Source organism: Choloepus didactylus, chromosome 12 (genome assembly GCF_015220235.1).
Source record: "Choloepus didactylus isolate mChoDid1 chromosome 12, mChoDid1.pri, whole genome shotgun sequence".
Taxonomy (NCBI): Eukaryota; Metazoa; Chordata; class Mammalia; order Pilosa; family Megalonychidae; genus Choloepus; species Choloepus didactylus.
In genome coordinates this window covers 35298839-35322561 of record NC_051318.1, presented here as the reverse complement: position 1 = coordinate 35322561, position 23723 = coordinate 35298839, and the positions used below count along the sequence as shown (strand labels likewise).

The following is a 23723-nucleotide window of genomic DNA, read 5'->3' as shown; positions in this document are numbered from 1 at the left end:
CTGCCTCCCTCTCTTACCCTCACAAATTTATTCCCTCCCCCCTCACCTCTCCTGTTCAAATGCACAAACCAGGCATTGCCAAAGTTACAAGAGAAACTATGTGAACCCACTATTGGCCAAAGTTCACATACCTTACACCATGTAACCTCCTGATTGGCAAAAGCCCTATGAAAAGAAATCCCCCCACCTGACTGTGAGCTTTTCCCACCAAGCAGCTCTTCTGCTGGCAGGGGCTGCCCTGGGGCTTCTCTCAAAACTCTTCTCTGTTACCTGCCCATTTGGCTTTGTTGCCTGAACCAAACTACCTTACACAAAGGAAAGGATATTGTAGGCAGAACAGTCCCCAAAATGTATCCACATCTTAATTCCTGGAATCTGTGAATATGTTAGGTTACATGGCAAAAGATTGGGATGTTATCCAGTGTTATCTGAATGGGACCAATGGGCCCTTAAGAAGAGAACTTTCTGTGGCTGGCGTCAGAGAGACGTGGCAGGAGGAGATGTTGGAGAGATTCCAAGCATAAGAAGGACTCGATGTGCCATTTCTGGTTTGAAGATGGAGGGGGAGACATGACAAGACATGCAGGTGGACTTAACTAGCTGAGAGTGGCTCCCGGCTGGCAGTGAGCAAGAAACGGGACCTCAGTCCTCTAGCTGTAAGGAACTGAAATCTGCCAACAAGAAGCAGATTCTCCCCCAGAGCCTCCAGGTAAGAGCGCAGACAGGTTGACGCTTTGATTTCAGCCTTGTGAGATCTGGACCAGAGAAACATCTGAACCCACTCAGACTTGTGACCTACAGAATTGTGAGCTGATAAATAAATTTGCATTGTTTTAAGTTGCTAAGTTTATAGTAATTTTCTAGGGAAACAACAGAGAGTTAATATAGGGGCTAGAGTTGACGTAGTGCTGGATCCAGGGTCCGAGATTATACCTTATTCTAAAACTCGTTTGATTGTTGGTGGAAGTGGAGGTGGGCAATACTGGGGTGAGGGACTGAATCTGTGAGTAGGAACACCAGTGAATCCACCGCTAGAAGGCAGAGGCACTGGAAAACAGAAGGAGCAGACAGTAACTCCGGGCAGTGGAATTCTAACTTGGCTGCCTTGATCCTCCTGGTGGGCTAGCTCATGGAAAAAGCATTTTTCCATGCTGGCAAAGCAATCAGTTACACTTTTGGTTACTCCTCATTCTCAAGCCTAATTGTTCTTGTGTCTAATTCTTTTGCCATTAGTGAGTATCCTTCCAGGAAAATACTAAGACAAAATATCAGTTTGAGAAGAGAAGGCTTCATTCAGCCACAATCAATTTTCCTTGACACAGCATTTTAGAAAATAAGAGACGTCTCTTTCCATATCCTATGTGAAAATCATTCTGGGGAACTTTTGTCAGAAAAACCAATTTTCCCGAGGACAGAAGTATTAAAGTTTATATTTGAAAGGAAGTTGCAATTAAAAAGAAAAAGATAAAATCTGAAACTGAATTCAACTTATATCTTGCAATGTCACTTTGAAATATTTAAGATGCAAAGGTTCTGTGTGTTTTTGTAGTGACAACTTGATGGAAAACCAATTAAAGAATGTTAAGGATTGCTGGTAGATGCAATGTATTAAATGACTTCACACTAGATCCAGCCTAAATATAGCCTTTCTCTACTTTCTGAGTGATTGTTTGCAAAGTAGCTATGATTGCAATTCTTCTATCTTAAAGGTAGGATAAATTACTATGCTCCCCAAGTAAGTCTTTCATCCTTTCTTCCTGTTATACCTGCACAGAAAGTTATGACCTCCTAAAAGCTCATCTATTAATTACAACAGGAAATTGCTGTGGGGTCCTCAATGGGGGCTGTCCTTGGAATGTTTGGAGAACTCTCAGTTATCCTGAAGAAACATTTCTTCCTTTGCAAGGTTGAACCATGTTTAGGATGTGAGATGCCATGTTCAAGGTCTTATCTGTATTGTTCAGTCTACACTGTGCATGGATGGATGTTGTGGGTGGAGGAAGGACAATTATTTGTAATATTTATAATTGCTACACAGAGAACTACCTTCACCCATGGGTAGTCACTTCCCTGAAATGATTCTAGGATGTGCCAAGATTTTACCTGCCTAAAAATGTCATCTCTGATGATGTTCAGCCTATCCTAAAAATATATATAAATAACTCTTAATCCTTTAAGAGTTATATTTATATTTGTATTCATATTTATACCCTATCTACTTCCAAAAACGATTCGAGGAGGCTTATATACTTTCAGACCATCTAAAAAAAAGCTTCATGATAGAATAACAAAAAAGGCTTTTTGTTTTTTGTTTTTTTAATCAGAAAATGTGGGCTGAAGAAAAATATGAAAACTGAAAATGGAATTGTGGTAGGTTGAATTATGTACCCCAGAAAAGCATGTTCTTAATCTTAATCCATTCCTGTGAGTGTGAACCCACTGTAAATAGGACCTTTGGATGATATTATTTTTAGTTAAGGTGTGGCCTACTGAATCTGGATGGGTCTTAATCCTATTTCTGGAGGCCTTATGGAGAAGGCCACAAGGAGAGAAGCCGCTAAGGAGGAGTAGAAGCTGGAGGTCAATGGAACCTGGAAAAGAAAAGAGACGTCGCCACCATGTGCATTGCCATGTAACAGAAAAGCCCCGGGACGCCACAGACAGCAGGGAGAAAGCATCACCTTGCTGACATCTTGATTTTGGACCTCTCCTAACCTCAACACAGTGAGCCAATAAATTCCTGTTATTTAAGCCAACCCATTTTGTGGTATTTGTGATCACAGCTGGAAAACTAAGACAGGAATGAACTCAGAGCCTTTTAGGGGCAAAGAAAAAGAAAGTTAGAAACAAAACGAGATTTCTCATATGTGACAAGGGAATACCAATTCAACACAAAAGGACAAAAACCTCCTCCAACAGAATCCCTCGAAAAGCCGGGAAACTAAAGTGGATCTGAATTCAGAACATTTCAGCAGAGGCCAAAATCCCAGCTTCCTAATGAAATAATAGCTAACAGAAATGTATAAAATGCAGGGAAGACGGGGTCCTATGGGGTCGTGGTGCATGATAAATCGTTCAAGTCGGCTCCTCTTTTGTTTGGCTCCCTGGAGTGGTTTTTAAATTGGGCAACCACCAGGTGAGGAGCTCTAGTCAACCCAGAGCAGTTCTCCAGGGAAGAGAGAAAGCCCAGGAGACTTTAACAAGCAACACCCACAGAAGCTTAATAAGAGCTCCCAAATTCTATCCACAGATACCACCTTAATCTAAGCCCCTATCACATTTTGCCTGGACTGAGTAGATCAGAGGAGAATATTTATAGGATTTGGGGGTCTGAAGTTATATGACTTAGGGCAGGTATTTCCAAGGTAGGAACTGGTTAGGATTGGGTAAAGTTTGTGACTAACAGTTTAGAATTGGTGGAGACAGTGAGGCTAGGGGCTTGAAACAAATATTGATATGTAAACTGTTGTTTGATAAATGAGCTGTTAGATGGAAAAACTTTTCCTTAGAGCAAAAACTTTTCTTGAGAGGAAAGCTCAAACACAGGCAAAAAACTATTTTCCCAGATTTCAGGAATTACTCAAAGTAAACAGAGAAGGTAGTTATTGATTTACAGATTTATCTTTCTGGGCAAGACTTTTCTGGAACAAATAATTAAGTCATGTTGAAATATGTTCTTAGTTCTTAGTCCTAATAGTTAGCCATGTGGACACAAGTGTTCTACATTCTCAATTTAACCTATGTATTTAAAAAAAAAATTATCCTGCATGGTAATGACGGGTTCTTTCAATCTGAGACCTTACATCTTAGTGCAGTTTTGGGATTTTCTAGTAAATTATTTCTTTAAAGTTTATTTACTTCTTATTTTCTCTAGGTCTTCTATTTAACTTCTACTATCTAGAGGCTAGAACAAGACTTATTCTCCAAGTCACTTAATTTTTCTTTCCAGGCTTCATTTTTTAAAAAAATTTGTTTCAATTTGAACAATTTTCTTGGCTCCGTGAATTAATTTGCCCTTAGCTGTATACAATCTGCTTTTCCACATGCTTCTTGAGTTTTTAATTTCAATAATTAAAACTTCAATTCCCAAGAACTCTTATTGGCTCTTTCTGTCTATTCTTGTGATTGCCTGTATATTTCCTTATATCTTTGAAGATATTTATTATGTGTGTGTTTTTAATCCTTATAGAAGAATTGTGCTATTTAATCTGCTTTTTTTTAGTTCTGTTTCCCTTCCTCCATTTATTGTTTTTTTTCCTCTAATTTATGGCTCCCCTCAAATATTTGATGATTTTTGACTGTGTACCTTAAAGTTAAGATATCCTGTTAAGTGATCTGCTGTGACAGTTCATGCAGACTGATCGAGAGGGAGTGGGGAGCTGCCATTGCGACTTGGACCTCGCTCTGTTTTTAATGAGCATTGCAGAGGCTTCTGGGATGTGTCAGGATGAGGAATCTCCCAGCTGCTCTTTAAGGCATAACCAGGATGCTCTCCTGTATCTTTTGCCAGAGCTCAGGGACTCACTGCTTTGGGGAAGTCAAGTACCTGCCTCACGGCTGCCTGCTCCATGTCCAAGGGCTTGACCCTTCAGGCTGCTCCCATCTTGGAGGCTTCGATCCTCTTCCGCTTTCTGGATTCCATGCTCTTTTACCCTGGCGCTCACTGAGGCTTATAGCAGAACTCTCCCTCAGCCATCCTGGCTATGGTTTTTCTCTTTAATCCATTCTTGCCTACTGTGTTGGTTTGTATATATTATGTCCCCCAACAAAAAGCCATATTCTTTAATGCAATCTTGTGAAGGCAGACGTATTAGTGTTGATTAGATTGAAATCTTTGAGTGTTTCCATAGAGATGTGACTCAATCAACTGTGAGTGAAATGTTTGATTGGATAATTTCCCTGGAGGTGTTGCCCCACCCACTCTGGGTGGGTGTTAATTGGGTCACTGGAGTTCACAGACAGGATCTTAGAGCAACTGAGAGTGACATTTTGAAGAGGAACTGCAGCTTGAGAGGACAAAATGCTCCAAGAGTAACATTTTGGAGAATGCCATTTTGAAACATGAGCTGGGAGCAACCGGATGCCAGCCATGTGCCTTTCCAGATAACAGAGGTTTTCTGAACACCCTTCAGACCGTAAACTTTGTAACCAAATAAACACCCTTTATAAAAGGCAATCTATTTCTAGTATTTTGCATAACGGCAGCATTAGCAAACCAGAACACTTACTTTCTAACTTTAAGAGATTCTTTACAGCTTCTGGTTCACCCAGAGTTTCCCTTCTTCTTTTCAGTTAGGACTATGTATTTACTTGTTTACTTTTTAATATCTCTCTAATGATTTCAGTGAATTTGGTAAAGGAGAGAGCAACAATCTCTTTTGGAACATTTATTTTCTTTCCATCAAATTAAACATGCATTTTCTTTCCATCAGATTAAATCCAACTTCAAGCCACCATATAACATGGCTGGGAAAAAATTCAGTCTGTCACTTTTGGGGTACCCTGATGATTATGGAAAGGTCCTGGGGTATTTTATACAGAGATAATTATCCTGGGAGCTTCTCTTTGGTTTCCCTGCTTACCCCTGAGATGTCCATTGCAAAGGCCCATGGCTGGTTTTTGTGCTTCTGTACCATCACAGATACAGAAATCTTTGCCAACATTGAACTCTCTGGGCCTGAGGGCTAATCTCTTTGTGAACAACAAGCAGCCATTTCCCCCTGAAGCCCAGCCACCTTCTGGGCCATTGTGAGGGACGTGGTGGTGGTTTCTAAGCCCTTGCCTCTGCCCCTTTTCCAGTTTTCTAGTTTAGGCAACGCTTCCTTGTTTTTTCATTCCTCCCCCCCACCCCCAACATTTCCCAAACACTAATTTTTCTCCTTTCTGTCCTCAGGATATAATTTCCAAAAGAGCGATAGGCTTCTAGGAAAGTCTACTTTTCACTCTATTCCCAAGGAAGGGAAATGTAAAAGCTTTCTCAGGAATTGGCAAGGAAAACCCCAGAGAATAAAGCACAAATAGTTTTCATTTCTTCTCATTTGTTCTAGTTACTATTGCCTCATGATAAACCACAAAACTCAGTGGTGTAAAATAGCTATTTTATTGTGTACATGGAGTCTGTGGATCAAGAATTTGGACAGAACAATTGTGGATGACTCGTCTTTTCTCCATGATGTCTAGGGCCTCAGCTGGGAAGATTTGAAGGCTGGGGATAACTCAATGGCTGGGTACTAGAAACGTCTGGCAGCATCTTCCGTTGGTGCTGGCTGGCAGCTAGGATCTCAGCTGAGTCATTAGCTTGAACAGCTGTATATTTCCTTTCCACATGATCTTTCCACATGGGCTAGGTTGGGTTTCCTCACAGCAGGGCAGTTGGGTTCCAAGCACCAGTTTCCCAAGAGGACAAGCATTTTTATTATCTTGCCTTAGAAGTCATGTAGAGTTATTTCAGCTTACTATGATGGTGCAAGAGGTCAAAAGTTTCACCTAGATTAAAGGGGAGGGAACAGAGACTCTTCTAATACAAGGGGAGAGTGTTAAGGCCACATTATAAAAAGAGCATGTGGGATGAGAGATATTGTGGAGGAAATCCTTGGAAAACACAATCTGACAAGGCCATCCTATGGCCACAACAATTCACATTCCTCCACACCCAAAATATATCCTCTCCCTGCCCTCCAAATCCCAATATTAGTTCTTACTCAGCATTATCAAGGGGTGGTTTGGGTAGAGGAGCTTTCAACCTTTCTCATAATTCAGCTGAGATCCTAGCTGCCAGCCAGCACCAACGGAAGATGCTGCCAGACATTTCTAGTACCCAGCCATTGAGTTATCCCCAGCCTTCAAATCTTCCCAGCTGAGGCCCTAGACATCTTCCTCCTGAAATCAACCCAAAATAAACATGCAGTCTAAGAAAAAACCTAGAGCTCTCTTTGCAGATAGCAGCATCAAGACAAAGCCTCTCATCGCTGTCAGCAACCCCAGAAAGCCACCCAAATAAAAGTACAATCTGATTAAAAGCAGTGTGCTTGCTATGCAAGCACAGCTTTGAGAGACATTCCTAGCTCTATTTTTCAGCCAGATTTTTCCTACTGGCTCTCCTGTGTAGACATTCTGGAACTGCCGCTGCACAGCAGTGAAATCAAACCCAACTTAATATCTCAGTAAATTATCTTGCCACATATTATATGTTGGAAAAAAATTTTTAACTTGGATATCTGTGGGTGGTGAGAGTATTGATTTTTTTGTTTGTTTTCTTCTTATAATGTCCTGAATATTCTAATTTCTTTTACAATAAATATTATTAAAAACCACCTACAGACAATCTGTGTTCAGACACCATGGATTACCTACCCCACATCCATCCCTTCATTTCTTCCCTTCCTTCCTTCTTTCCTTCTTCTTTTTCTCCTTCCTCCCTTCCTCATTTCCTTCTCTCTTTCTTTCCTCTTTCTTTTAATTGAGGTATAAATTACATACAACAAAATTTTCAGTGCATAGCGTGATGAACTTTCACATGTGTATGCACATGTGTGAGTACTACCAGTGTCAGGATATAGAACATTTCCAGCATCCAGAAGATGTCCTTAAATCCTCTCTGTGGCAGGCAAATTAATGCCTTCCCAAAGATGTGCACATCCCAAAGCTTGCAACCTTGAATATGTTACCTTACAAGGCAAAAGGGAACTAAGGTGCAGATGCAATTAAGGTTGCTAATCAACTTATCTTAAAATAGGGAGAGTGTCCTAGGTTATCCAGGGGGCCTGATGTAATTACACGAGTCCTTAAAAGTAGAAGAGGCAGACAGAAGATTGGGTCAGAGAGCCGTGATGTGAGAAGGATTTGATCTGCCCTTGCTGTCTTTGAAGATGGAGGAAGGGACTGCTGGCCAAGGAATAGTGATGGCCTCTAGAAGCTGGAAAAGGCAAGGAAACAGATCTTCTCCAAAAGCCCCCACAAAGAAATGCATTTCTCCTGATACTTTGAGTTTAAAGCCCCATTTCAGGCTTCTGACCTACAGAACTGTAAGATAATAAATCTGTGTTTCTTTTTTTTTTTTTTAATTCAGTTTTATTGAAATACATTCACACACCATACAATCATCCATGGTATACAATCAACTGTCCACAGTATGATCACCTAGTTATGCATTCATCACCATAATCTATCTCTGAACATTTTCCTTACATCAGAAAGAACCAGAACAAGAATAAAAAATAAAAGTGAAAAAAGAACATCCAAACCATCCTCCCCCATCCCACCCCATTTGTCCTTTAGTTTTTTTTTTTTTTTTTAATCATCATTTTATTGAGATATATTCACATACCACGCAGTCATACAAAACAAACCATACTTTCGATTGTTTACAGTACCATTACATAGTTGTACATTCATCACCTAAATCAATCCCTGACACCTTCACTAGCACACACACAAATATAACAAGAATAATAATTAGAGTGAAAAAGAGCAATTGAAGTAAAAAAGAACACTGGGTACCTTTGTCTGTTTGTTTCCTTCCCCTACTTTTCTACACATCCATCCATAAACTAGACAAAGTGGAGTTTGGTCCTTATGGCATTCCCAATCCCATTGTCACCCCTCATAAGCTACATTTTTATACAACTGTCTTCAAGATTCATGGGTTCTGGGTTGTAGTTTAATAGTTTCAGGTATCCACCACCAGCTACCCCAATTCTTTAGAACCTAAAAAAGGTTGTCTAAAGTGTGCGTAAGAGTGCCCACTAGAGTGACCTCTTGGCTCCTTTTGGAATCTCTCTGCCACTGAAGCTTATTTCATTTCCTTTCACATCCCCCTTTTGGTCAAGAAGATGTTCTCCATCCCACGATGCCGGGTCTACATTCCTCCCCGGGAGTCATATTCCACGTTGCCAGGGAGATTCACTTCCCTGGGTGTCTGATCCCACGTAGGGGGGAGGGCAGTGATTTCACCTTTCAAGTTGGCTTAGCCAGAGAGAGAGGGCCACATCTGAGCAACAAAGAGGCATTCAGGAGGAGACTCTTAGGCACAAATACAGGGAGGCCTAGCCTCTCCTTTGCAGCAACCGTCTTCCCAAGGGTAAAACTTATGGTAGAGGGCTCAACCCATCAAACCACCAGTCCCCTATGTCTGTGGTCATGTTAGCAACCATGGAGGTGGGGTAGGCAAATACCCCTGCATTCTCCACAGGCTCCTCAAGGGGGCACTACATCTTTTTTTTTTTTTTTTTCCTTGTTTGTCTTTTTTCTTTTTTTTTTTTTTTTTTAACTTTCCCTTCTTTTTTAAATCAACTGTATGAAAAAAAAAAAGTTAAAAAGAAAACAAACATACAATAAAAGAACATTTCAAAGAGACCATAACAAGGGAGTAAGAAAAAGACAACTAACCTAAGATAACTGCTTAACTTCCAACATGTTCCTACTTTACCCCAAGAAAGTTACATAATATAGCAACATTTCAGTGAACTTGTTCCTACTACATCCATCAGAAATTAACAGACCATAGTCATTTCTGGGCATCCCCAGAACGTTAAATAGCTTATCTGTTCTTCTTGGATTATTGTTCCCCCTTCCTTAATTGCTCTCTACTGCTAGTTCCCCTACATTCTACATTATAAACCATTTGTTTTACATTTTTCAAAGTTCACATTAGTGGTAGCATATAATATTTCTCTTTTTGTGCCTGGCTTATTTCGCTCAGCATTATGTCTTCAAGGTTCATCCATGTTGTCATATGTTTCACCAGATCGTTCCTTCTTACTGCCGCGTAGTATTCCATCGTGTGTATATACCACATTTTATTTATCCACTCATCTGTTGAAGGACATTTGGGTTGTTTCCATCTCTTGGCAATTGTGAATAATGCTGCTATGAACATTGGCGTGCAGATATCTGTTCGTGTCACCGCTTTCCGATCTTCCGGGTATATACCGAGAAGTGCAATCGCTGGATCGAATGGTAGCTCTATATCTAGTTTTCTAAGGAACCGCCAGACCGACTTCCAGAGTGGCTGAACCATTATACAGTCCCACCAACAATGAATAAGAGTTCCAATTTCTCCACATCCCCTCCAGCATTTGTAGTTTCCTGTTTGTTTAATGGCAGCCATTCTAACCGGTGTTAGATGGTATCTCATTGTGGTCTTAATTTGCATCTCTCTAATAGCTAGTGAAGCTGAACATTTTTTCATGTGTTTCTTGGCCATTTGTATTTCCTCTTCAGAGAACTGTCTTTTCATATCTTTTGCCCATTTTATAATTGGGCTGTCTGTACTATTGTCATTGAGTTGTAGGATTTCTTTGTATATGCAAGATATCAGTCTTTTGTCAGATACATGGTTTCCAAAAATTTTTTCCCATTGAGTTGGCTGCCTCTTTACCTTTTTGAGAAATTCCTTTGAGGTGCAGAAACTTCTAAGCTTGAGGAGTTCCCATTTATCTATTTTCTCTTTTGTTGCTTGTGCTTTGGGTGTAAAGTCTAGGAAGTGGCCTCCTAATACAAGGTCTTGAAGATGTTTTCCTACATTATCTTCTAGGAGTTTTATGGTACTTTCTTTTATATTGAGATCTTTGGTCCATTTTGAGTTAATTTTTGTGTAGGGGGTGAGGTAGGGGTCCTCTTTCATTCTTTTGGATATGGATATCCAACTCTCCCAGCCCCATTTGTTGAAAAGACCATTATGGCTCAGTTCAGTGACTTTGGGGGCCTTATCAAAGATCAGTCGGCCATAGATCTGAGGGTCTATCTCTGAATTCTCAATTCGATTCCATTGATCTATATGTCTATCTTTGTGCCAGTACCATGCTGTTTTGGCAACTGTGGCTTTATAATAAGCTTCAAAGTCAGGGAGTGTAAGTCCTCCCACTTCGTTTTTCTTTTTTAGAGTGTCTTTAGCAATTCGAGGCATCTTCCCTTTCCAAATAAATTTGATAACTAGCTTTTCCAAGTCTGCAAAGTAGGTTGTTGGAATTTTGATTGGGATTGCATTGAATCTGTAGATGAGTTTGGGTAGAATTGACATCTTAATGACATTTAGCCTTCCTATCCATGAACATGGAATATTTTTCCATCTTTTAAGGTCCCCTTCTATTTCTTTTAGTAGAGTTATGTAGTTTTCTTTGTATAGGTCTTTTACATCTTTGGTTAAGTTTATTCCTAGGTACTTGATTTTTTTAGTTGCTATTGAAAATGGTATCTTTTTCTTGAGTGTCTCTTCAGTTTGTTCATTTCTAGCATATAGAAACATTACTGACTTATGTGCATTAATCTTGTATCCCGCTACTTTGCTAAATTTGTTTATTAGCTCTAGTAGGTGTATCGTCGATTTCTCAGGGTTTTCTAGATATAAGATCATATCATCTGCAAACAATGACAGTTTTACTTCTTCTTTTCCAATTTGGATGCCTTTTATTTCTTTGTCTTGCCGGATTGCCCTGGCTAGCACTTCCAGCACAATGTTGAATAACAGTGGTGACAGCGGGCATCCTTGTCTTGTTCCTGATCTTAGAGGGAAGGCTTTCAGTCTCTCACCATTGAGTACTATGCTGGCTGTGGGTTTTTCATATATGCTCTTTATCATGTTGAGGAAGTTTCCTTCAATTCCTACCTTTTGAAGTGTTTTTATCAAAAAGGGATGTTGGATTTTGTCAAATGCTTTTTCAGCATCTATTGAGATGATCAATTGATTTTTCCCTTTCGAGTTTTTAATGTGTTGTAATACATTGATTGTTTTTCTTATGTTGAACCATCCTTGCATGCCTGGAATGAACCCCACTTGGTCATGGTGTATGATTTTTTTAATGTGTCTTTGGATTCGATTTGCAAGTATTTTGTTGAGGATTTTTGCATCTATATTCATTAGGGAGATTGGCCGGTAGTTTTCCTTTTTGTAGCATCTTTGCCTGGTTTTGGTATTAGATTGATGTTAGCTTCATAAAATGAGTTAGGTAGTGTTCCATTTTTTTCAATGTTTTGAAAGAGTTTGAGTAAGATTGGTGTCAGTTCTTTCTGGAAAGTTTGGTAGAATTCCCCTGTGAAGCCATCTGGCCCTGGGCATTTATTTGTGGGAAGATTTTTGATGACTGATTGGATCTCTTTGCTTGTGATGGGTTGGTTGAGGTCTTCTATTTCTTCTCTGGTCAGTCTAGGTTGTTCATATGTTTCCAGGAAATTGTCCATTTCCTCTACATTATCCAGTTTGTTGCCATACAGTTGTTCATAGTATCCTCTTATAATTTTTTTAATTTCTTCAGGATCTGCAGTTATGTCACCTTTTTCATTCATTATTTTGTTTATATGTGTCTTCTCTCTTTTTGATTTTGTCAGTCTAGCTAGGGGCTTGTCAATCTTGTTGATCTTCTCAAAGAACCAACTTTTGGTGATATTTATCCTCTCTATTGTTTTTTTGTTCTCTATGTCATTTATTTCTGCTTTAATCCTTGTTATTTCTTTTCTTGTACTTGGTTTAGGATTGGTTTGCTGTTCATTTTCTAGCTTCTTCAGTTGATCCATTAGTTCTTTGATTTTGGCTCTTTCTTCCTTTTTAATATATGCGTTTAGTGCTATAAATTTCCCCCTTAGCACTGCTTTTGCTGCATCCCATAGGTTTTGGTATGTTGTGTTCTCATTTTCATTCGTCTCTATATATTTAGCAATTTCTCTTGCTATTTCTTCTTTAACCCACTGATTGTTTAGGAGTGTGTTGTTTAACCTCCAGGTATTTGTGAATTTTCTAAGTCTCTGATGGTTATTGACTTCTAATTGTATTCCATTGTGGTCAGAGAATGTGCTTTGAATAATTTCAATCTTTTTAAATTTATTGAGGCTTGTTTTATGTCCCAGCATATGATCTATTCTGGAGAAAGTTCCGTGAGCACTAGAAAAGTATGTGTATCCTGGTGATTTGGGATGTAATGTCCTGTAGATGTCTGTTAAATCTAATTCATTTATCAGATTGTTTAGGTTTTCAATTTCCTTATTGGTCTTCTGTCTGGTTGATCTATCTATAGGAGAGAGTGATGTGTTGAAGTCTCCCACAATTATTGTGGAAACATCAATTGCTTCCTTTAGTTTTGCCAATGTTTCTCTCATGTATTTTGTGGCACCTTGATTGGGTGCATAGACATTTACGATTGTTATTTCTTCTTGCTGAATTGCCCCTTTTATTAGTATGTAGTGGCCTTCTTTGTCTCTCAAAACATCCCTGCATTTGAAGTCTATTTTATCTGAGATTAAAATTGCTACACCTGCTTTCTTTTGGCTGTAGCTTGCATGAAATATTTTTTTCCATCCTTTCACTTTCAGTTTCTTTGTGTCCCTGTGTCTAAGATGAGTCTTGTATGCAACATATTGATGGTTCATTTTTTTTGATCCATTCTGCGAATCTATATCTTTTAATTGGGGAGTTTAATCCATTTACATTCAACGTTAAAACCGTGAAGGCATTTCTTGAATCAGCCATCTTATCCTTTGGATTATGTTTGCCATATTTTTCCCTCTCTCTATTAATATCCTTTATTGTACCCATACCGAATCTCTTTAGTACTGAACCTTTCTCCAGGTCTCTCTGTCCTGTCTTTGTTTCTCTGTCTGTAGGGCTCCCTTTAGTATCTCCAGTAGGGCAGGTCTCTTGTTAGCAAATTCTCTCAGCATTTCTTTGTCTGTGAAAAATTTAAGCTCTCCCTCAAATTTGAAGGAGAGCTTTGCTGGATAAAGTATTCTTGGCTGGAAATTCCTCTCACTCAGAATTTTAAATATATCGTGCCACTGCCTTTTTGCCTCCATGGTGGCTGCTGAGTAGTCACTACTTAGTCTTATGCTGTTTCCTTTGTATGTGGTGAATTGCTTTTCTCTTGCTGCTTTCAGAACTTGCTCCTTCTCTTCTATGTTTGAGAGTGTGATCAGTATATGTCTCGGAGTGGGTTGTTTTGGATTTATTCTATTTGGAGTTCGCTGAGCATTTATGATTTGTGTATTTATGTTGTTTAGAAGATTTGGGAAGTTTTCCCCAACAATTTCTTTGAATACTCTTCCTAGACCTTTACCCTTTTCTTCCCCTTCTGGGACACCAATGAGTCTTATATTCGGACGTTTCATATTATCTATCATATCCCTGAGGTCCATTTCGAGTTTTTCAATTTTTTTCCCCATTCTTTCTTTTATGCTTTCATTTTCCATTCTGTCATCTTCCAGGTCACTGATTCGTTGTTCAACTTCCTCTAGTCTTGTACTATGAGTGTCCAGAATCTTTTTAATTTGGTCAACAGTTTCTTTAATTTCCATAAGATCATCCATTTTTTTATTTAGTCTTGCAATGTCTTCTTTATGCTCTTCTAGGGTCTTCTTGATTTCCTTCATATCCCGTACTATGGTCTCATTGTTCATCTTTAGTTCTTTGAGTAGCTGCTCTAGGTGGTGTGTCTCTTCTGGTCTTTTGATTTGGGTGCTTGGGCTTGGGTTATCCATATCGTCTGGTTTTTTCATATGCTTTATAATTTTCTGTTGTTTTTGGCCTCGTGGCATTTGCTGAACTTGATAGGGTTCTTTTAGGGTTTGTAGACCAGTTGAAGTCCTTATCTCTAATTTATCAGATCTACAGCTTCGTGGAGTACACTTTCTCTAACTAACCAGCAGGTGGCATCCATGAGCCACCTGTTCTCCACAAGCCAGATCTCCCCTGCTTAGCCTTTTTGGTGAGTGGGGGAGTGAGTCTTGTGGGGCCCAATTGGTGTACCAAGCTTGCGTGTGTAGTTGGTGTTGCCTGCCCTGTATGTGGGGCGTGTTTCTGGGCAGTCGGGGAGGGGGGATGGCCCTAACAATCAAATCTCCCTGATGATCCTAGAGTTTTAAAGCTGCTGCAATAGTCTAATCCTTCAGTTTTGTCCTGCCACAGTTTGTCTCTGCCACTGACCCACAAGTCTTTGGTATTGGCGTATGGCTCCTGAGACTTGCAAGTGGGCCCCTCTTCCAGGCTGTGCACCCCGGGTCCTCTGTTGAGGGATGACTGTGCTATGTCACAGGTGAGTGCCGTCCCCCCAGGGCAGTTCTGGGCTGCTGGGCTGTGTTGGGAGGCTCCCAGTCTGCTCAAATGATGGCTGAATGGGGCTCTGTTAATTCACACTGCTCCCCCTTCCCAGCTCTGGGACATTCAGCTGAGGTTGCAGGGAAGGCTAATGTCCACGCCCAGTTTTGTGGTGTGTGCCTGTTATTTGAAGCACTTCCGTCACACTGGGTTGTCTGGGGCAGCTCTGGGCTATGGGGCTGGCGATGGGCAGGAGTGTTTCCTGTCCACCAGGATGGTGGCTGTGAGCGGACACCCCCCTTTTCTTGGGAAGTTGTGTTGTTTAGTGAATTTTCTCAGCCACTGGAATATTGCCTTTTGTCTCAGAGCTCTCTTAGTTCTGCTCTTGACTTGACGTGTCCAAATTTCAATTCTTTGAAGCTTTCTGTATTGAGCTTCTTAGAGTAATTGTTTTAGAAAAAGCAAAAAGGATTTAAAAAAAAAACAAAAAAAACAAAAAAATACAAAATAAAACGGCCCTCCTCAGAGATCTAATGGGTCATTGAAATGCTAATAGACAAAGCAACCAGGGCCATGAAGGAAAGGTGCACAGGGCAGAGAGATCAGCTTTGCTTCGGGATCTGCATATGCGCCTCAAGGCCTGATCTCCGCCCTTCCCCTTTCTGTGTTCACCAGAACTCCAAAAATCCTCTGCTTTTATTTTGGAGTTTTTCGTGTTGTTTTTTTTCTATGCCTGTCTCCTCTCTGCTGGGCTGGCTGCTCTCAGAGTCTCTGGTGTCTGGTCTCAGTCTATCTATGGTTGGAGTTTGAATCAGTAGAATGAGTTTCCGATAAGAGCAGCCACTGCAATTCTCCCTTCTCCTTCCCGGAGCTGACAGCCCCTCCTCCCCCGGGACTGAGCCTGGCAGGGAGGGGCGCGGGTCCCCTGGCCGCAAAAACTTACAGATTTCGCTGATCTCAGCAGTTCCACGTTTTCATGAGTGTTGTATGAAGTATGCCCAAAGTCAGATTGCTCTGTGGTGTCCAGTCCACGCAGTTCCTGGCTTTTTACCTACTTTCCTGGAGGAGTAACTAAAACATACAGCTCACCAGTCTGCCATCTTGCCCCGCCTCCTGTCCTTTAGTTTTTATCCCCAGTCTGTGTTGTTTTAAGCCACTAAATTTGTGGTACTTCATTATGGCAACTGTAGAAAACGAATACATCTACCAAACAGTACCTCCCCTCTTTTCTGACCTCTATCACTGTAGATTAGCTTTGCCTGTTTTTGAACTTCATATAAATGCATCTGACTTTTATTTTGAGATATAATTTATATACCATAAAGTTTATCCTTTAAAAATGTACAATTCAGTAACTTCTAGTGTATTCACAAGTTTGTGCATAAAAGAAATCTCATACCCACTTAGCAGTCACTCTCCATGTGTCTGATTTCTTTCATTGAACTTTCTTTCTGAGATTCAACCAGGTTGCTACATGTTTCAGTAGTTCATTCTCATTCATTTTTGTGTATTATTACATTGTATGAATATATCACAACCTGTTTACTGATTCAACTGTTCATGGACTCTTGGGTGGTTACGTTTTTGGATGTTACAAACAAAGCTTCAGTGAAAATCTTGTCCGTGTCTTTTGGTAGATATAAGCACTCGTTTCTGTTAGATATGTAAACAGAAGTGGAACTGCTTTGGCTGGTACTACCAAACATCGTTTCAAAGTGAATATTCCAATTTCCACTCCTACAAGCTATGTAAGAGCGCTCCAGTTGCTCCCCATCGTTGCCGACTTAATATTCTGGTGGAATTGTAGTGGTATTTTGTTTTGGTTTAAATTTTCATTTCTCTGATGGCAAAAAGTTGAGTATATTTTCACGTATTTATTGATCATTTAGATGTTCTTTTCTGTGAAGTGTCCCTCTCATTTGCCCATTTTTACATTGGATTGTCTGTCTTTTTCTAATTGTTGTACAGAAGTTCTTCATATATTCTTGGATATGAACTCTTTGTCAGATATGCATACCATCCTATCCCAATCTATGGCTTATCTGTTTATTCGTTTTATGGTATTTTTTAGGAACAAAAGTTTTATTTTTTATTTTAATGGAGTCCAATTTATTAACCTTTTATTTTATGACTAGTGTTTTTTTTGTGTGTGTGTGTAAGAAATCTTTGCCTATCCCAAGATCATGAAGATAATCTATGTTTTCTTCCAGATGCTTTATTGCTTTGTCTTTCACATCCAGGTCTACAATACCTCTCAAATTAATTTTGTGTATAGTGTGAGGTTGAAGTCAAGGTTCATCTTTTATTCATATGGCTATCCAATTAAGTGAAAAAAAAAATCCCAACTATTGCTGTCCCCATTGAATTCAATGAATACTTTGTTGAAAATTGGGTGACTGTATATGTGTTCATCTGTTTCTAGATGCTTTTCTCAATTCCACTAATTATTTCTTTTTTGTTTTAACTATACCACACTATCCTGATTACTCTAGCTTTATAGAAATTCTTGATGACTGGAAGTTTAAGTCTTCCAGGTTTACTTTCCTTTCTTAATATTGTCTTGACTATTCTAGATCTTTTACATTTCCATACAAATTTTAGAGTGGGTATATCAATTTTCTCTCTCACACACAGACACATAGACACACAGACACACAGACACACACACACACACACACACACACACATACACCACAAAAAAACCTCCTCCTTACTTTTAACAGAATTCTCCTTTTGTTGTGATAGCAATATGTCCAGCACCAACAGAAGATGTAGCTGGTACCATTTTTCTGCCTCTCCAGTTTCTTCTCCTTGAGTGTGGGCATGATAGCTGGAGCTTCCTCTTGGGCTTCTATTTCTTCATCTGCAAAAGGATGCATTTGGATTAGAATGGTAGTTCTCAAACTTTGTTCCATGTTACTAAGTGTTTTTTTAAAACATGGATTCCATTGTATGGCAAGTTTGGAAATGCTAGGTACTATAATAGATTTTTTTTTCTCCTTTCCTTCCTTGTTTTCTTCCTTTCTTCACAATTTGTAAGACCCCTGACAAGTCTTGAATGAAAAATCTAATTTCCTAGAATGAATCTGCCATGGAACATAATTGTGGATGCAAGCGAAGAAGATAATCTCTTGGGTTTGTTGTAGTTCTAAGCCCCGTGACTCTTCTAAGTCTGAAGAGAGTCAACCCCAGACACTATTGTTTCTGACATGTCTTTGCTGCCTTTTCCTGAACTCAGGGATTCTATCTGCCACAGATGTGTCTGGACAGTGACAGATGGGAAAGGTCCTTCTTCAGCAACAGAATCTGTGCTGACAGCCTTGGGAGACCAAAGTAAGCTGTATTTATTTCCTTGGACTCTCTCTGAGTATCAGGTATAAGGAAGCTTGTCAAAATATTTGAAGGTTGCTTCAGTACAAACATTTTGTGTGTGACTGTTTTTGAATTGTTCTCTTTGTTAGTCACAGTAACATTAACATGGATCAAAACCCATGAAAGTGAACTCCTAAAAACCATTCAAATTCCAGTGGTATTGTATTTTATTTGAATGTTCTATGGACCGGGGAGTTTTTACAAGGTGCTTTATTTCTTTTTGTAATTATATTTATTAGACTAGAAATCTGACTTGAAATAATATGTAGTCCTTGTCAATCAAATTGTGTATAAACACTTAGTCTTTCCAGACTAAGCATTTGGTAATATTACTTGGTAATTAGGAAGAGTTGTTATAGAATTTATTTTAAAATGATACTTCAAGGAGCTCAATAACAATGGAAAATTCCAGAACAATAATTACAGCTTAAACAGATAAAAACACTTAAGCCAAAATAAATATTCATACTACTTTATTTCTAGCATTGAATTGGGCTGGTAAGAAACCAGGGAAATTATTTAACTGTCATAGTATACACCTAACCTTCTTTTTCTTTACCCATCTCTTATTACAGAGTCTGAAAAAGAGAGGCACTGGCTTTCCCAGCCTCCTTTGCAGCTCATTCTGTTCTGACCTACTTAGAAAAATAGAAAAGCTTGGAAGGGGATGCTCTCATTAACCTGGTTATCCCCTGCTTCTGTCCCTCGTCATTGTGCTGTGAGTGTGTGAGGCCTGGTGCTGTGGAAGACGCCTTGCAGCTATAAGGAAAAGGTTGGGAACTTCACGGACAGGTTGACCCAGTGCCCTGCATGAGCCAACTCTGGAACAACGTACGTGTAGCTTCTCACTGTGTGATAATTAAATGCCTTCATTATTTCAAGAAATTCAGTTCAGCAGATGTTTATTGAGCACCTATGTTGTGTTAGACACTGATAAAGTTACTTTAAAGACATCACTGAACAAAAATGCTTGCCTTCATGGAGCTGCATTCTACACACCCTTAGTCAGATACTTTTTTACCTGCTGTTTAAAGCATTTCCAACTGGCCATGGTATAACCTAACCTTTTGTGGGTTGGGTGCACTGGTGTGCTGGAGCTGGCTCCTACTAGCTCCCAAGAGCTGACTGTTGGATTTTCAGGAATTTTGAGAAACAGTTGTTAAGCACAGCCATTATTAAAAATTAAGTCATATAAACTTAAAATTGAATAAATTATGTTTGAAACAAAGTAATACAGTCTCAAAACTCATCATTTCCTAATTATTTTACTATCATCTATCTTTTTGAGTTTATTTATGTTTATTGTATTTATATGATGCAAATAGTATATAATGGTGTGCTATTGTGTGTATCTTCTCAAGTCCAAGTTCAGTGATGTCACCTGGTAGTTTGAAATCTGCCATGGTGAGAATATTTATGCCATGGAAGTTGACAACCACTACAAATCAGGGCTTGATTTATTGCTCTGATGACCATCTAAAGTTAAGACTCAGATGTTAAGAATTCAGGTTAAACTTAAATATATCATGTCTGTAGGTACTACATTGTGAATTGCATACAAATTTCAGGAAATAGTTTTCTAGTATTTGAAAATTGTTATCTGATTCAGCAAAGAATTTACTCATATCATTGATGATCAGGTTAAGTCCCAACATATAACTTCATTTTTACCTTTATGTTACTCTTTAATGTAAATTAAAATATCTACCAATATTCATGCCAAAATTACACTTGTTCTTTACTTGCAATCACAGGTAGGCTACAGATACAGAGTTTGGCAAAAGTCAATGCAAGTATTCTGTAGGAATCAATGCCATATGGAATTTACCAGGAACAGTAGTGTAAACTTTATTGTCATTTGTAAATTGTGTGATACACAGCCTTTATATCAGTAAAATTGATAATAGACTTATATACATATGGATTTGCATGAATTTTTGAGAGCTCATTGCTGAACATTTATCATGACATCACTATTGGGTGAAATCAAGGGGGAAGTAGAGTAAGAAAAGGAGTAAAGCAAAGGAGATTGCCTTATGCCCTGCCCAAACCATTTTGTAAGATTGCCCCAGGGTCTGGATTTCCTGTTCTTAGGAGCCCACACATGAAGTGAGGCTTGAATCTAGCACTGTGAGCAACCTCATCAGAGAAGTTAATCTAACTCCGCTGGTTGCTGAACTCACCCAAATAGTCTACCACCAGAACTATAGAAACTATGAGCAAGACTATTTTGATATAGTGTGTGTGACTTAAATCATAAGACTGTCCACAGAGTACATGGTCCCAATCTTTCAGAGTTGAAACATGCCTTCAAGAAGTCATTCTGGTGTTCTGATAAGGGTGTAATGGGTCTTCATAACATACGCAATGGTATATTATAGCGGGCTCTGCCTCACAGAGGAATTAGTATGTTGACAGTGGAAAGTAAAACACAAAATACACACACACACACACACACACACACACTTAGGTGTTCTGGGACATCCTTGGCCAGCTTCCTTTTATGAACCAACAACCTTACTGACATGTTCTATATATATGATTATTTTTTTCCCTTGGGGAAAAGAAGATGAAGTTAATATATTGATTATTAAACACGTTACCATGAGGTTCTGGATGCCCTTCCTCATAAGATAAATATCTCAACAAGGGAAGGATGTTTAATATTTGAAAATCAGGAAGAGTTGTTATAGATTTTATTCCTCAGATAAATTTCTTCTTTGTGCAGCTGGTTTGGAGTCTGATGGCTAATGTAACCATCGGAGAAAGACTGGCCATTAAATCTCATTAAAAGAGGGAAGAGAGATGTGATTGGATTTCACCATAGTCCAGTTTTCTACTGGACAAGAGAAGAATGAAGGGGTCAAGCATTTTCCTTTTAAGGCAGTTGTCTGATCATGTCCATGAAGCTGAACTATGATTTGCCTGCAGAAGCTTCTTTGTACATTACTAAGAAAAGAGACTATTTCTGTGTTTGCAAAAAAGAAATTGATCTCACCAGCAGAGGGCTGAAACCAGTGTGGATAGTTTGTGAATGTTGGATGGAGGTTAAAAAAAAGGAAAAAAGGCCAGAGCAGAATAACTGTAGGCTGTTTTCAATTGCTTTGAGTATTAAAACTTCTATTCCTTTTTTTCATGAAAGTAAAATGACAACCTACACAATGGGACAAAATATTTGTAAACTACATTTCCAATAAAGGTTCAATATCCAGTATGTATAAGGAAATTTTTCAACTTAACAACAAAAAGTTAAATAACCCAAATAAAAAATGGGCAAAAGACTTGAATAAACATCTCTGTGAAGATGTACAAATGGCCAGAAAGCACATGAAGAGATACTCATCATCAGCCATCAGGGAAATGCAAATCAAAACCACCATGAGACACCATTTCACCCAATTAGAATGGCTGCCATTCAAAAAAATGGAAAATACCAATTGTCGGAGAGGATGCCGAGAAATAGGAGCGCTCATTCATTGCTGGTGGCAATGTAAAATGGTGCAACCTCTGTGGAAGACAGTTTGGCCCTTCCTCAGAAAGCTATGTATACAACGTCCATCTGACCCGGCAATCCCCGCTACTAGGTATATACAACAAAGAATTGAAAGCAGGGACTTAAACAGATATTTGCACACTGATGTTCATAGTGGCATTATTCACAACTGCCGAAAGATGAAGCAACCCAAGTATCCATCAGCTGATGAATCAATAAACAAAAAGTGTTTAATATGTACACAATAGAATATTATTCAGCCATAAAGAGGAATGAAGTCCTGATACATGCAACAACATAATAAACTTTGAAGGCATCATGTTGTGTGAAATAACCAGACACAAAAGTACAAATATTGTATGATCTCACTGATTTGAAACGATTAGAATAAGCAAACTCACAGAGCCAGAATCTAGAATATATGTCACCAGGGGATGGGGTAAGGATAGGGATTGGGAAATTAAGGCTTAAAATGTACTTGGTTCCTATTTGGAATGAAGGAAATGTCTTGGTAATGGATGGCAGTGATGGTAGCACAATATTGTGAATGCAGTTAAAAGCACTGAAATTATATCTGAATATGGTTAAAAGGGGAAATGTTAGTTTGTATATATGGTAACAGAATAAAAATTTTAAAAAAATCTACACAAACAGTGAACCCTAAGTTAAACCATGGGCTATAGCTAATGATACAATTATAAAAATGTTCCACACCAGTGCAAGCTGTTGGTGGTGGGGTGGTATATGGAAATCCTGTATTTTGTGCCTGATTGTTCTGAAACCCACAACTTCTCTAATAAAGAACAAACAAACAACAAATCTTCTATCCCATTATGTACCCCTTCCCCCCCGTTGTTCTTTAAAAATTTTTGGTACGTAAATCCTAACCCAGAGATACGATTCCCCTTGATTCAATAGCAAGTTCTAAAATAAAACGTTGAAGAGAGAGGAAAGGAAGAAAAATCTCCTACAAAGACAGACGGTGATACCTTCCAAATGGTAAGCATTTATTTTCTGGGAATGAGCCCAGCTCATTCAGAAATCTCATAGAAGTAATGCTCTTCCTTATTTGGGGAACACATACACAACACCACCACCTTTATAGAGAGAGGAATCACAGTATAGTGGAAAGAAAAGAGTTGGACAGATCCAGGCTCACATTTTCATTCTGTCACTTACTGTGTAACCGTGGGCAAGCCAGCTGACCTCTCCAAGCCCCTATTTCCTTATCTGTGGAATGGGGATGATACCTGCACGTGGGTTGTTGCGTTTATTACATGAGAGCATGTTTATATGGTCTGGGGCATCGCACCTCACACTATAATTTACTCAAAAACGTTGAGCCAAGCTCAAAGTTCAATAAAAATTAATACCTGTCCTGAAGTAATTTACAGTCTAGCAGACATTTAAAAACAATGATTTAGCCATAATTTGGTGATTTCCTGCATACTTCTGATGCCTATTACAAACCTGTGTGTTAAATTAGTGGGTGACACAGGCCTGGGTCTCGGAGGGAAGAAGAATGGGGGCAGGTAGCCTTCGCACAGGACACAGAGCAGAGCTTTGTGGGTGCTTATACCTGATCCAACAAGACAGTTTGAGACTAAGAATCCAGTAGAAACCTTCCTCTCTCTTATTCTCCCTCTACCCTCACACCCCCTCACCTCCCAAATAAAGAACAAAACCACACAGTCAACATCAAAACTAGTAGTGGCGGCGGAAAGGAAGGCAATGGAGAACCACGGGCCCAATAGGGAGCCCTCTAGGATTTTCCTCTGAAGGTCTCTAACCTGCCCATGAGGCTTTATTCCCAGGAGATGAGCTGAAAACATCCAACAG

The 23723-nt window shown here is 39.2% G+C and overlaps 1 long non-coding RNA gene across 1 annotated transcript; it reads left to right on the top strand.

The window, feature by feature from the left end:
• The first annotated feature begins 203 nt into the window (after window positions 1-203).
• LOC119507448 lies at window positions 204-21098 on the top strand. The gene is made up of 3 exons (XR_005211238.1): window positions 204-709; window positions 18258-18352; window positions 18967-21098. It is a non-coding gene; the product is annotated as an uncharacterized LOC119507448 (long non-coding RNA).
• Window positions 21099-23723: the final 2625 nt, after the last annotated feature.